At 46.1% G+C, this 11,605-nt stretch overlaps 1 protein-coding gene across 2 annotated transcripts in view; it reads left to right on the top strand.

Annotated features, from left to right (window-relative positions):
- Window positions 1–446, top strand: part of RHOG (ras homolog family member G) — a 98,165-nt gene extending 97,719 nt beyond the window's left edge. The window contains exon 2 of one of the 2 annotated variants that reach the window (XM_075580574.1): window positions 1–446. This exon is cut by the window's left edge and continues 881 nt beyond it. The gene's annotated coding sequence lies outside the window, so the exon portion shown is untranslated. The other variant, XM_075580573.1, reaches the window with a different exon arrangement.
- The last annotated feature ends 11,159 nt before the right edge of the window (window positions 447–11,605 follow it).

Genomic DNA, 11,605 nt, shown 5'->3' with positions numbered 1-11,605 from the left:
ATGGTTACACCCCCTGTGATGCTGGAGGGAGAGCTGTAACCCGCAGCTCTGCAGTATGATATTACCGGGCTTATGTGTGACGCTGTATAAATAATACATATGATAAAAAAGAGCCGTTTTAATTGAGAATTCAACAATTTGCCAGACGGTTTTAATTTCCTCTCCCTACACTCTAGTAACACACAAATCGTGTATAGTGTTGCTTGTGAGCACATGACTTACCGAATGATACAGTTACAGCACATCCCTGCCCCGAAGAGCTCACACTTTTATTGATGGTGTGAGAAACATAGCTGCGGATGTCAAACTATGGTGACTAGTGACGCTCCCACTGCACTGCTCTCACTGCTCCCACTGCACTGCTCTCACTGCTTCCACTGCACTGCTCTCACTGCTTCCACTGCACTGCTCTCACTGCTTCCACTGCACTGCTCTCACTGCTTCCACTGCACTGCTCTCACTGCTTCCACTGCACTGCTCTCATGGCTCCGACTGCACTGCTCTCACTGCTTCCACTGCACTGCTCTCACTGCTTCCACTGCACTGCTCTCACGGCTCCCACTGCACTGCTCTCACTGCTTCCACTGCACTGCTCTCACTGCTTCCACTGCACTGCTCTCACTGCTTCCACTGCACTGCTCTCACTGCTTCCACTGCACTGCTCTCACTGCTTCCACTGCACTGCTCTCACTGCTTCCACTGCACTGCTCTCACGGCTCCCACTGCACTGCTCTCACTGCTTCCACTGCACTGCTCTCACGGCTCCCACTGCACTGCTCTCACTGCTTCCACTGCACTGCTCTCACTGCTTCCACTGCACTGCTCTCACTGCTTCCACTGCACTGCTCTCACGGCTCCCACTGCACTTCTTCCACTGCACTGCTCTCACTGCTTCCATTGCACTGCTCTCATGGCTCCGACTGCACTGCTCTCACTGCTTCCACTGCACTGCTCTCACTGCTCTCACTGCACTGCTCTCATGGCTCCCACTGCACTGCTTCCACTGCTTCCACTGCACTTCTTCCACTGCACTGCTCTCACTGCTTCCACTGCACTGCTCTCACTGCACTGCTTCCACTGCACTGCTCTCACTGCTTCCACTGCACTTCTTCCACTGCACTGCTCTCATGGCTCCCACTGCACTGCTCTCACTGCTTCCACTGCACTGCTCTCACGGCTCCCACTGCACTACTCTCACGGCTCCCACTGCACTGCTCTCACGGCTCCCACTGCACTGCTCCCACAGCTTCCACTGCACTGCTCTCACTGCTCCCACTGCACTGCTTCCACTGCACTGCTCCCACTGCTCTCACTGCACTGCTACCACGGCACTGCTCTCACTACTACCCCTGCACTGCTACCACTGGACTGCTTCCACTGCACTGCTTCCACTGCACTGCCCTCACTGGACTGCTTCCACTGCACTGCTCTCACTACTACCCCTGCACTGCTCCCACTGGACTGCTTCCACTGCTCTCACTGCACTGCTCTCACTGCACTGCTCTCACTGCACTGCTTCCACTGCACTGCTTCCACTGCACTGCTCCCACTGCACTGCTTCCACTGCACTGCTTCCACTGCACTGTTCCCACTGCTCTCACGGCACTGCTACCACGGCACTGCTCACACTGCACTGTTCTCACTACTACCCCTGCACTGCTCCCACTGGACTGCATTCACTGCTCCCGCTGCTCTGCTCCCGCTGCTCTGCTCCCGCTGCACTGCTCCCGCTGCACTGCTCCCACTGCACTGCTCCCACCATGCAATTCTTCCCAAATGTACCTTAGAGGTGCAGTATGTTTCAGGCATCTGCAGCATCATATGGGGCCACATTTGACAACTTTAAACATTACTCTTAGTTTATTCTGCCAAATGACCATGTTGGAAGCTGCTGAGAAGCTCCTCTAAGCCACCATATGTCATCCAGGTTTGGGAATAAGGGACAGCCTCCGCCCCCAGTCTTACAGTGGTTGAGCTGTAAGGTAGCGGAATTGATATGAGCAGACACAGGAAGTCCCTCAATGCCAAGGACACTGCTACTTTGGGAACAAACACGTAGAAAATGAATCGGACGTGGAAAAGGATTGCGGGATTTTACGGGGCGCGGGGGGCAAAGCCGGATTTTTCCTATATCTGTACAGAACCTCAAATCCATTCCATGGGAGTAACCACTGAATCGCCCTGTCCACAATCCTCCCGTGGGGGGCGTTTGTGGGTCTTGTCCTGTTGAACCTGTCCGGATGTCAACTTCTATAACTTAATACTTCGCACCAAAGATCGGCGGTACCTTCTCTAAGACGGCTACATTGGGACTTGTTTGTCCAATCCTGTGTTTTATTTCCTTAAGAAGTCGGGGATTTTAAATGGAAAGATACAGGAACACACATCCAGAATATGTTGGGACGTCAGTTTGAGCCCAGAATGGATCCAACTATCTTGAAAACTTGGAGTTCGCCGACTGCTTAAACCACCCGATAGCTAAGGACACTTTGGGTCTCTGTTGCGTGGAAACCCTCAGAAAGAAAGGGACTTCTGTTTACAAATACATATTCTGGATAGGACTGCAAACACTCTTTGGTTAATACCACTTGTTTTGCTGACTTAAGGTCAAGCTGCCAAATCAACCTTCTTAATCTTCGTCTGACTCAGGATATATGAATCAACAGTAGGGCCGCCTTTGTGGGATGGCCCTATCTCAGGTCCTCTTCTGAACGTCATGGTTCCATGCTGTCTTTATTGTAGGATGGCCCTATCTCAGGTCCTCTTCTGAACGTCATGGTTCCATGCTGTCTTTATTGTGGTATGGCCCTATCTCAGGTCCTCTTCTGAACGTCATGGTTCCATGCTGTCTTTATTGTGGGATGGCCCTATCTCAGGTCCTCTTCTGAACGTCATGGTTCCATGCTGTCTTTATTGTGGGATGGCCCTATCTCAGGTCCTCTTCTGAACGTCATGGTTCCATGCTGTCTTTATTGTGGGATGGCCCTATCTCAGGTCCTCTTCTGAACGTCATGGTTCCGTGCTGTCTTTATTGTGGGATGGCCCTATCTCAGGTCCTCTTCTGAACGTCATGGTTCCATGCTGTCTTTATTGTGGGATGGCCCTATCTCAGGTCCTCTTCTGAACGTCATGGTTCCGTGCTGTCTTTATTGTGGGATGGCCCTATCTCAGGTCCTCTTCTGAACGTCATGGTTCCGTGCTGTCTTTATTGTGGGATGCAGCACAGTTACAGATGTATTGCTTATACGTAGCCATGTAACCAAACCTTCACAATTTCTTTATAAACTTTAATTGTTTCCTAAATGAAGATATGTTAGATTTAATTGATTTTGTGCTTTTTGTGCACATTCACAAATATGACAAAGCATTCAAATACATTACTGCTTCCGACAGCGGCTCAAAATGACCAGAGGAATGAATGCAGCAGTACTTCCAAAGTCCCCGGGGTCGCGGGTCAGCTGGACCGCAGGATCTTGGCAATCAAAATAGTCGCCATATCGTTAAGCATCTGTAAAAAATGGTTCTCATATCAATATTTCTTCAGAACCTAAAACTGCTTTGGTTTTTCATGACATGGTACTTAGGATGGAAGAGGGAAAGTAAAATAATGTTGTACCCCCCACCCTAAAAAGAAATAAATATATATATATATATATGCACCTTTGAATCCTCTGTGCCGGAAATTCTCAAGACATGATATCCCACAGGCACACAAAGGGTTACCAGCGTTTTATTTATTTATTTATACAATGTGTTACCAGGAAGTAATATATTGAGAGTTACCCCAGGAAGTAATACAGTGAGAGTTACCTCTCGTTTTCACGTATGTCCTGGACATAGAGTTAAGACAAATAATACATGGTTACAAATACATAGTTACATAAGTGAACAGGGTATACATTATATACAATACATTGCATGCACAGTTAGAGATAATTTATATTATGGGCGTATGTAACAGTTACAGACCAGATTAAAATGTGAGACAGCCTTAGATTTGAAAGAACTTAAACTGGTGGTGGGTGTGAGAGTCTCCGGTATGTTGTTCCAGTTTTGGGGTGCACGGTAAGAGGAGGAGGAGCGGCCGGATACTTTGTTGGACCTTGGGACCATGAACAGTCTTTTAGAGTCTGATCTCAGGTGATAGGTGCTGCATGCGGTAGGGGTGAGGAGCTTGTTCAGGTAGCTGGGTAGCTTGCACAGAAAGAATTTGAAGGCAAGACAGGAAAGGTGAACTTTGCGCCTAGACTCTAGTGATGACCAATCTAGTTCTTTGAGCATTTCGCAGGGTTGTGTGTGTAGTTGCATTGGAGAACAAAACGGCATATTGAATTGTAGAAGGTATCAAGTTTGCTAAGGTGGGTTTGGGATACCGAGCCATATACTATGTCTCCATAGTCGATAATTGGCATTAGCATCTGCTGTGCGATACGCTTTCTGACCAGCAGACTTAGGGAGGATTTGTTCCTGTAAAGTACCCCTAGTTTGGCATAGGTTTTGGATGTCAGGGTATCAATGTGCATCCCGAATGTTAAGTGGGAGTCAAACCATATGCTCAAGTATTTAAAACTAGTGACAGGGGTTAGTTTGGTGTTAGCGTTGGTTTTGATATGGAGCTCCGTCATCGGAAGCTTTAAAAATGTAGCCTTGGTCCCAAATACCATTGTTACAGTCTTGTCAGTGTTTAAAAACAGTTTGTTTTGGGAAATCCAATTTTCAGGTCTCAAAAAGTCAGACTGAAGTATGTGTTGAAGGTCAGAGAGGCTATGGCTGTGTGCATATAGGATTGTGTCATCTGCATACATGTGTATTGACGCTTCCTGACAAGCTGTGGGAAGATCATCGATGAACACTGAGAAGAGTAGGGGCCCCAGAACAGAGCCTTGCGGGACACCACAGGTGATAGCCAGGGGGTTAGAGTTAGAGCCAGAGATGGACACATGTTGGGATCTACCTGATAGGTAGGACTGAAACCAGTTTAAAGCATGCTTCCCTATTCCAGAGCTCTGGAGTTTAAGCAGGATAACATGATCAACTGTATCAAAAGCCTTTGTAAAACCTAGGAATACTGCACCAGTGAGTTGTCCCCGTTCCATTCCACACTGGATTTCATTACAAACTTTTAGCAGGGTAGTTACGGTGGAGTGTTTGGGGCGAAAGCCAGATTGGAATTGGCTAGGGAAATTTGTCTTGGTATAGTAATCGCTTAATTGGGAGTGAACATATGTTTCCATAACTTTGGATAATATTGGGAGAAGTGAGATTGGCCTGTAGTTTGAGACAGTGTTTTTGTCCCCACTTTTGAAGATTGGGACAACTCTGGCAGTTTTCCAGGTTTTAGGGATATGGCCTGCAGACAGGATAGAGTTGACTATGGAAGTAATTGGTTTAGAAATGGCTGGGGCACCAAGTGTTAGGAACTTAGATTGCAGTAAATCAGGTCCAAATTGGCTGCTTAGTTTTAATTTGAGGAGCGCTTGTGTAATCTCCTCTTCGGATACTGGGCCAAATGGAAAATTGTGGGTCATGTTGGGAGGGGGTGGGACTGTACGGGTACTCCCAGGATGAGATTCAGGTTTGTGGTTTGGGTTGCATTTCGCTAATAAGTTAGTGGCACACCCCACAAAGTAATCATTGAATGCATTTGCAATGTCAGTGGGGTTTGTCAGAGTAATATCCCCCTTAGTGATATTACTTGGCTGTTGATGGTTAGGAGGCTGGAATATATTGTTGATAACCTTCCAGAAGTTAGCTGGGTTTGATGTGTTCTGGAGGAGATTGTCAGAGTAATATTGTGCTTTTGCATACCTTGTTTGCCTTGTGCACACTTTCCGCAGGCATCTGTAGTGATTGAGATCCTTGGTAGTGCCAGTTACTTTGCAGCTTGTCCACAAGGCATCCCTGAACTGGTAGAGTGCTATAAGGTCAGGTGTAACCCATGGAAGGTGGGCCCCCCGTACCCTTATTCTGCGTAGTGGAGCATGGGTATCGCAGAGTTTTAAGAACTCGGATTGGAAATAGTCGAGCGCAGAATCGGGGTCGGGGATTAAATCGATTCTGTGCCATGGGCAGTTGGTAAGGTCATCCAGAAACTGTTGTGTGTTAAAGTTTCTAAATGTTCTAGTGAGGAGAACTTTAGGGCTTGATTGGGGTGGTTTAATTTTCCTTACACAGAACACTATTGCATGGTCACTGAAAATATCAGGAAGGTGCCAGAGGATTGGATTCTGCTGGGACTAGAGGAGAGAATCCAGTCTAGCAAGGAATGGTTATGTGACTTCAGGTTTGTTGGGAAATTAGTTGCGATAGGTTAAGTGACTTGTCAGTGGATATAATTAGTGTGCGTGTGTGTGTGTGTGTGTGTGTGTGTGTGTGTGTGTGTGTGTGTGTGTGTGTGTGTGTGTGTGTTTTTGAGTAAATGTTCAATCTGTGCAGCCGTGGTAAATCGGCACCAATAATGTTACGCAATTATTATTCTTTTTTTGATGTTCTAAATAATGATAATAATTTGAAGGGAATATTCTACTCGGCTCACAAAGAATTATAAACAACTTATTTTAAATATAATTGTGTTTCTTATACAGATGTGTTCATTTTATCGCAACTTTAGGCAACTTTGATTTCTTAGGAAATGAATTAAACTTTCCGTAGAATTGGGGGTCCGGTATCGGAGCGCACATGTCACCCAAGGGGTTATGTATCCACGCAGAGTAAAATGTGTGCAAACGCTCTACTCAGAGCAGCGGCGTATGTGAGAACAGGTTCTTACACCTGATGCAGAATGTGATACATCTCATTATAATCTGTGCATCATGTAACTCCCCCAACTCCTCCTACTGACTCCCCCAAGGTGCATGCTGGGACAGAGACGCAGAATGTAATACATCTCATTATAATCTGTGCACCATGTTACTCCCCCAACTCCTCCTACTGACTCTCCCCAAGGTGCAAGCTGGGGCAGAGACGCAGAATGTGATACATCTCATTATAATCTGTGCACCCTGTAACTCCTCCCAACTCCTCCTACTGACTCTCCCCAAGGTGCAAGCTGGGACAGAGACGCAGAATGTGATACATCTCATTATAATCTGTGCACCATGTAACTCCTCCCACTGACTCTCCCCAAGGTGCATGATGGGGCAGACGCAGAATGTGATACATCTCATTATAATCTGTGCACCATGTAACTCCCCCAACTCCTCCTACTGACTCTCCCCAAGGTGCAAGCTGGGGCAGAGACGCAGAATGTGATACATCTCATTATAATCTGTGCACCATGTAACTCCCCCCAACTCCTCCTACTGACTCTCCCCAAGGTGCAAGCTGGGGCAGAGACGCAGAATGTGATACATCTCATTATAATCTGTGCACCATGTAACTCCTCCCAACTCCTCCTACTGACTCACCCCAAGGTGCAAACTGGGACAGACAGGGCAATATTGGAGCAAAATACTTTGTCAATGGGCAGGATGTAAATGCCCCTGTTTTGTACCAAAATTACCTTGATACACAGACCTCAAGTGTTCCCTTTGCACTTTTCCCCCCTCCCCTGCCCTGTCACCCCCTTGAAATTATTAACATTTTACTAGCACTTTGTGGATCAGCCCATTTATTGTCTATATGTAAAAATCCTAAACGTATGGAAGATTTCATGCTGTATTTATCATTTGGAATCATTACAGAAAACAATGTAAAAATGTCAAATTATAGCAATTTGAAGAGTACATTTTTCACCATTACCAACTTGTTCTCAGTGATCCCCCGAGATTGTCACCGGGATCCCCGGGAGAACTGAGTAATTCTCAACCACACCACGCGATCATATACTGTCTAATAAGCACCCCATAAGGAATACTCAAGAATGAAGTACATTTTCATTGGCCAATTGATAAGAGCGCAGATATGGATATTATCTCTGGGTCTGATCATACCTCCATCTCACAGGCTTTCAGCCAGAGACCCAGAAGGTTTCCTGGTCCCTTGATGACTTTCTCCCGACTATTTCAGATGGAAAACCTTCTATACAAGATGCTAGTGATTTGTTTTTTGCTCTTAATTCAGCTATCTCCCCAGCCTGACCTTGGGCGGTACGGGATGTGCTAATTAGGGGATCTTTCTGTAACGATGACTCCAGAAAAGACAAAAGATAAATGAAACCACATTAACATCTTAACTATAAACTCTCCTCCCTAGAAGCAACGTATGCCATTAATTCCACTCACTCAACGAGACAGAGAGTGACCAAACGGGGATCGAGCTAAGAATCTGTCTCATGGAAAAGACTGGAAAGGTGACGTGCCGCATTACACAGCTTTTCTATGACTAGAGTAACACTGTGCAGGGAAATGTATCATATAAATATCTGTATAAAAAGGTAAGTTGCGCGCTAGATATAAATTATAAGCAATTAATGGGTAGCCGTGTTTGAAACTAACAGTGAGTTGGTGAATGTAATATGGTGTAAACGGCACCTAGCTATGAAAGTGAGACCCGTAAAGAGAAGTGCCAAAAAAGTGAATAAACTTAGTGTAAACCCGAGTGATCTTATGTGTGATTATAAAAAATAAATATAAAATCCTTCCTTTGTCGGAGAATGAGCGGCGGCGGGTAACCGAGCGGGAGGCCCAGCATCACAAATGGAGAATTAAAAAAACACTAAAGCGTACAAGTCTCATTGCGTAGTATTCAAACTGATACTGAGCAAAGAGAGAAGGGGGTATCGCACATACAAAAAAGTACCGGCTGTGAAACGCGTTGGATACATTTAAAGTTACAAGTAGTAACACTGCGACATCCCTCACATTTTAAACTCTGCTAAGAGACTTGAAAGATGTACATTTGGCCGATAACGGACACTTTTTTCGGGACTTCCTGGTAGCGATTTCCATGGTGACGTCATCATCGGACGCCCTGGAGCAAGTCGACGGAGCTGGAGGGAGAGAGAGAACAATCTACAGCTGCCCCGTCAGTGCAACACGGCATTCTTCCGTGCTTGTGGGACAGCGAGCGTCTCTCCAGAGACACCATACCAAGTGTCCTACGCTGCTCCTGAATTCCATCATCACCAACAGCCACTGTGGTTGACCAGGTGTCAGCGCAAGGGTTGTCCATCCCTGGAGAGGCCATCAGTATGGGTTTTTATATGAAATGCCACACTATTTTACCGACCGTTTTGTACGCGCGATATTTACACCCTTTTTTATTTGGTCAATATAGAATTCACGGCATGGCCAAATTGTGTCGCTTCTTCCTCCGTAATATTGCCAAGACCCTCCCTTTCCTCTGTCAATCTTCTGCTAAAACTCTAATGCATGCCCTTATCCTCGCCCATATGGATTATTGTAACATACACCTAACAGGCCTTCCCTGCGTCACAACTTTCTCCCCTGCAATCTATCCAAAATGTGGCTGCAAGAATAATTTCACTTTCTCCCAAAACAGTCTCTGCTGAGCTCCTCCTTAAACCCCTCTCCTGACTTCCCATCAAATGGTGAATCACCCACAAAGTGCTCCTCCCTACCATTAAGGTCCTCCATTCATCTGCTCCTTCCTACATCAGCTCTGATCTCTCGCTATGCCTCTGCTCGTCTCCTGCACTCTACTCATGACTGTCTCTTTCCAACCCTTTCACCTCTATAGCTCTCTCTCGCCTTAAACCCGTTCCCTCACTGCCCCTTACCTGTGGAACTGCCTCATACAGTAGGTGTAGATCATGCTAAACAGGAAACAGTTATAGGCTATAGATATATATCTGTAATTGTGTAACTCATTTTCTTAGGTCTAGAATGAGTAATGGAAATAAGGAGTAAGTACTCCGTATATGTAAACAACTACAATCAATTATATATATATATATATATATATATATATATATATATATATATATATATATTGTGACAAACGGCTTACTCCGGGGCTCCGTCGTTTGTCCGGGACTGTTTAGAACACGGTCTTTTAGGGTAGGTTAAATGATGAGGCGTCACGTACTGTTCCTTTAAACAGGCTATGCCTGGTTTATTCAGTCCCAGGCACTGAGACTGCCACAGTGCATACAACAGAAAACAGATCAAAACAAAAGCTGCTCACCTGAGCGATAACTTAACTTAGATATCCCTGACTCAGGGTTGGAAGTGGCTTTTCCACTTCCAACATCAAAACACGGTACTTTTGCAGTCTTACACAAATGAACAGAAAGATTGAACCTGTTTGGGGAAGAGGCTTCTCCCCTCTGTAGTTCAGCAGCCTTCCAGCCTCCTGGCTCTTGTGGGGAGACCAGGGCAAACAGGAAATCAGTCTTTCATACCTGATTCCTAATTAGCATGACAGGTGACAGAAATCAGGCAGCAGACAAACTCTGGTCTGGATCTCTCATCCCTCAGTTCCAGCGCTTGCCAAACTGTGGGATGGAGTGTATGTATTATAAGGCTGCACTCCCAGGCCAAACAGGATAGAAACTGTCTAGTATCCTGGGAGCCCTATATACGGAATTTATTACCATCCCCTGGTTTCTGTCACATATCCTCCCCCCCAGCTCAGACCTCGAGGGATGAGTGACCATGGATATTAGGGAGTGCATCCTTGACAACCCGTCAGCATTGCCATGTTTGTGCCCTGACCTGTGTTCCACAGAAAATTTAAAGGGTTGTAGGCTTAGGAACCACCTGGTCACTCTAGCATTCTTTTCCCTGTTTTGACACATCCAGGTAAGGGGTGCATGATCTGTGACCAACCGGAATTTTCTCCCCAACAGGTAGTATTTGAGCGTCTCTACAGCCCACTTTATTGCGAGACACTCTTTCTCTACTATGGAGTAATTTTTCTCCTGGGGATTTAGTTTCCTACTTAAATAAAGGATGGGGTGCTCCTCACCTTGAGACTCCTGGGAGAGTACCGCCCCCAGCCCTACCTCAGATGCGTCGGTTTGGACTACGAACTCTTTGGAGAAGTCAGGTGTGACCAACACTGGTTGGGCACAGAGAGCTTCTTTCAGGCTTCTAAAGGCCTGTTCGGTTTCGGGGGACCACTTTACCATTAGCGGTCCTCTTGCTTTTGTGAGGTCAGTTAGTGGGGTTGCCTTAGTTGCAAAATTGGGAATAAACCTTCTATAGTACCCAATTAACCCCAAAAAGGTCCTTACTTGTTTTTTTTGTAACTGGCCTTGGCCAATTTTGTATCGCCTCCACTTTGAGTGTTTGGGGTTTGAGTAAACCTCTGCCAATAGAATATCCCAGATACTTGGCCTCCTCCAGACCAATAGTGCATTTAGCGGGGTTAGCAGTTAGTCCAGCAGACCGGACTGCGTCAAGCACAGCTTGGACCTTTGGAAGGTGGGATTGCCAATCTTCACTATGGATTACCACATCATCCAGGTAGGCGGCAGCATACCGAGCATGTGGTTTTAAATTTTTATCCATCATTCTTTGGAATGTGGCGGGAGCTCCATGTAAGCCAAAAGGCAACACCTTATACTGAAAGAGGCCGTCTGGGGTTGAGAAGGCTGTCTTTTCTTTTGCCCTTTCTGTGAGGGGAACCTGCCAGTACCCTTTTGTTAGGTCTAGGGTTGTGAGATATCGGGCTTTGCCCAGTCTCTCTACAAGTTCATCTA

The sequence above is a fragment of the Ascaphus truei genome (genome assembly GCF_040206685.1).
Source record: "Ascaphus truei isolate aAscTru1 chromosome 3 unlocalized genomic scaffold, aAscTru1.hap1 SUPER_3_unloc_2, whole genome shotgun sequence".
NCBI classification, from domain to species: Eukaryota; Metazoa; Chordata; class Amphibia; order Anura; family Ascaphidae; genus Ascaphus; species Ascaphus truei.
The sequence above is the reverse complement of the archived record's forward strand: the minus strand, read 5'-3'. Positions and strand labels throughout refer to the sequence as shown.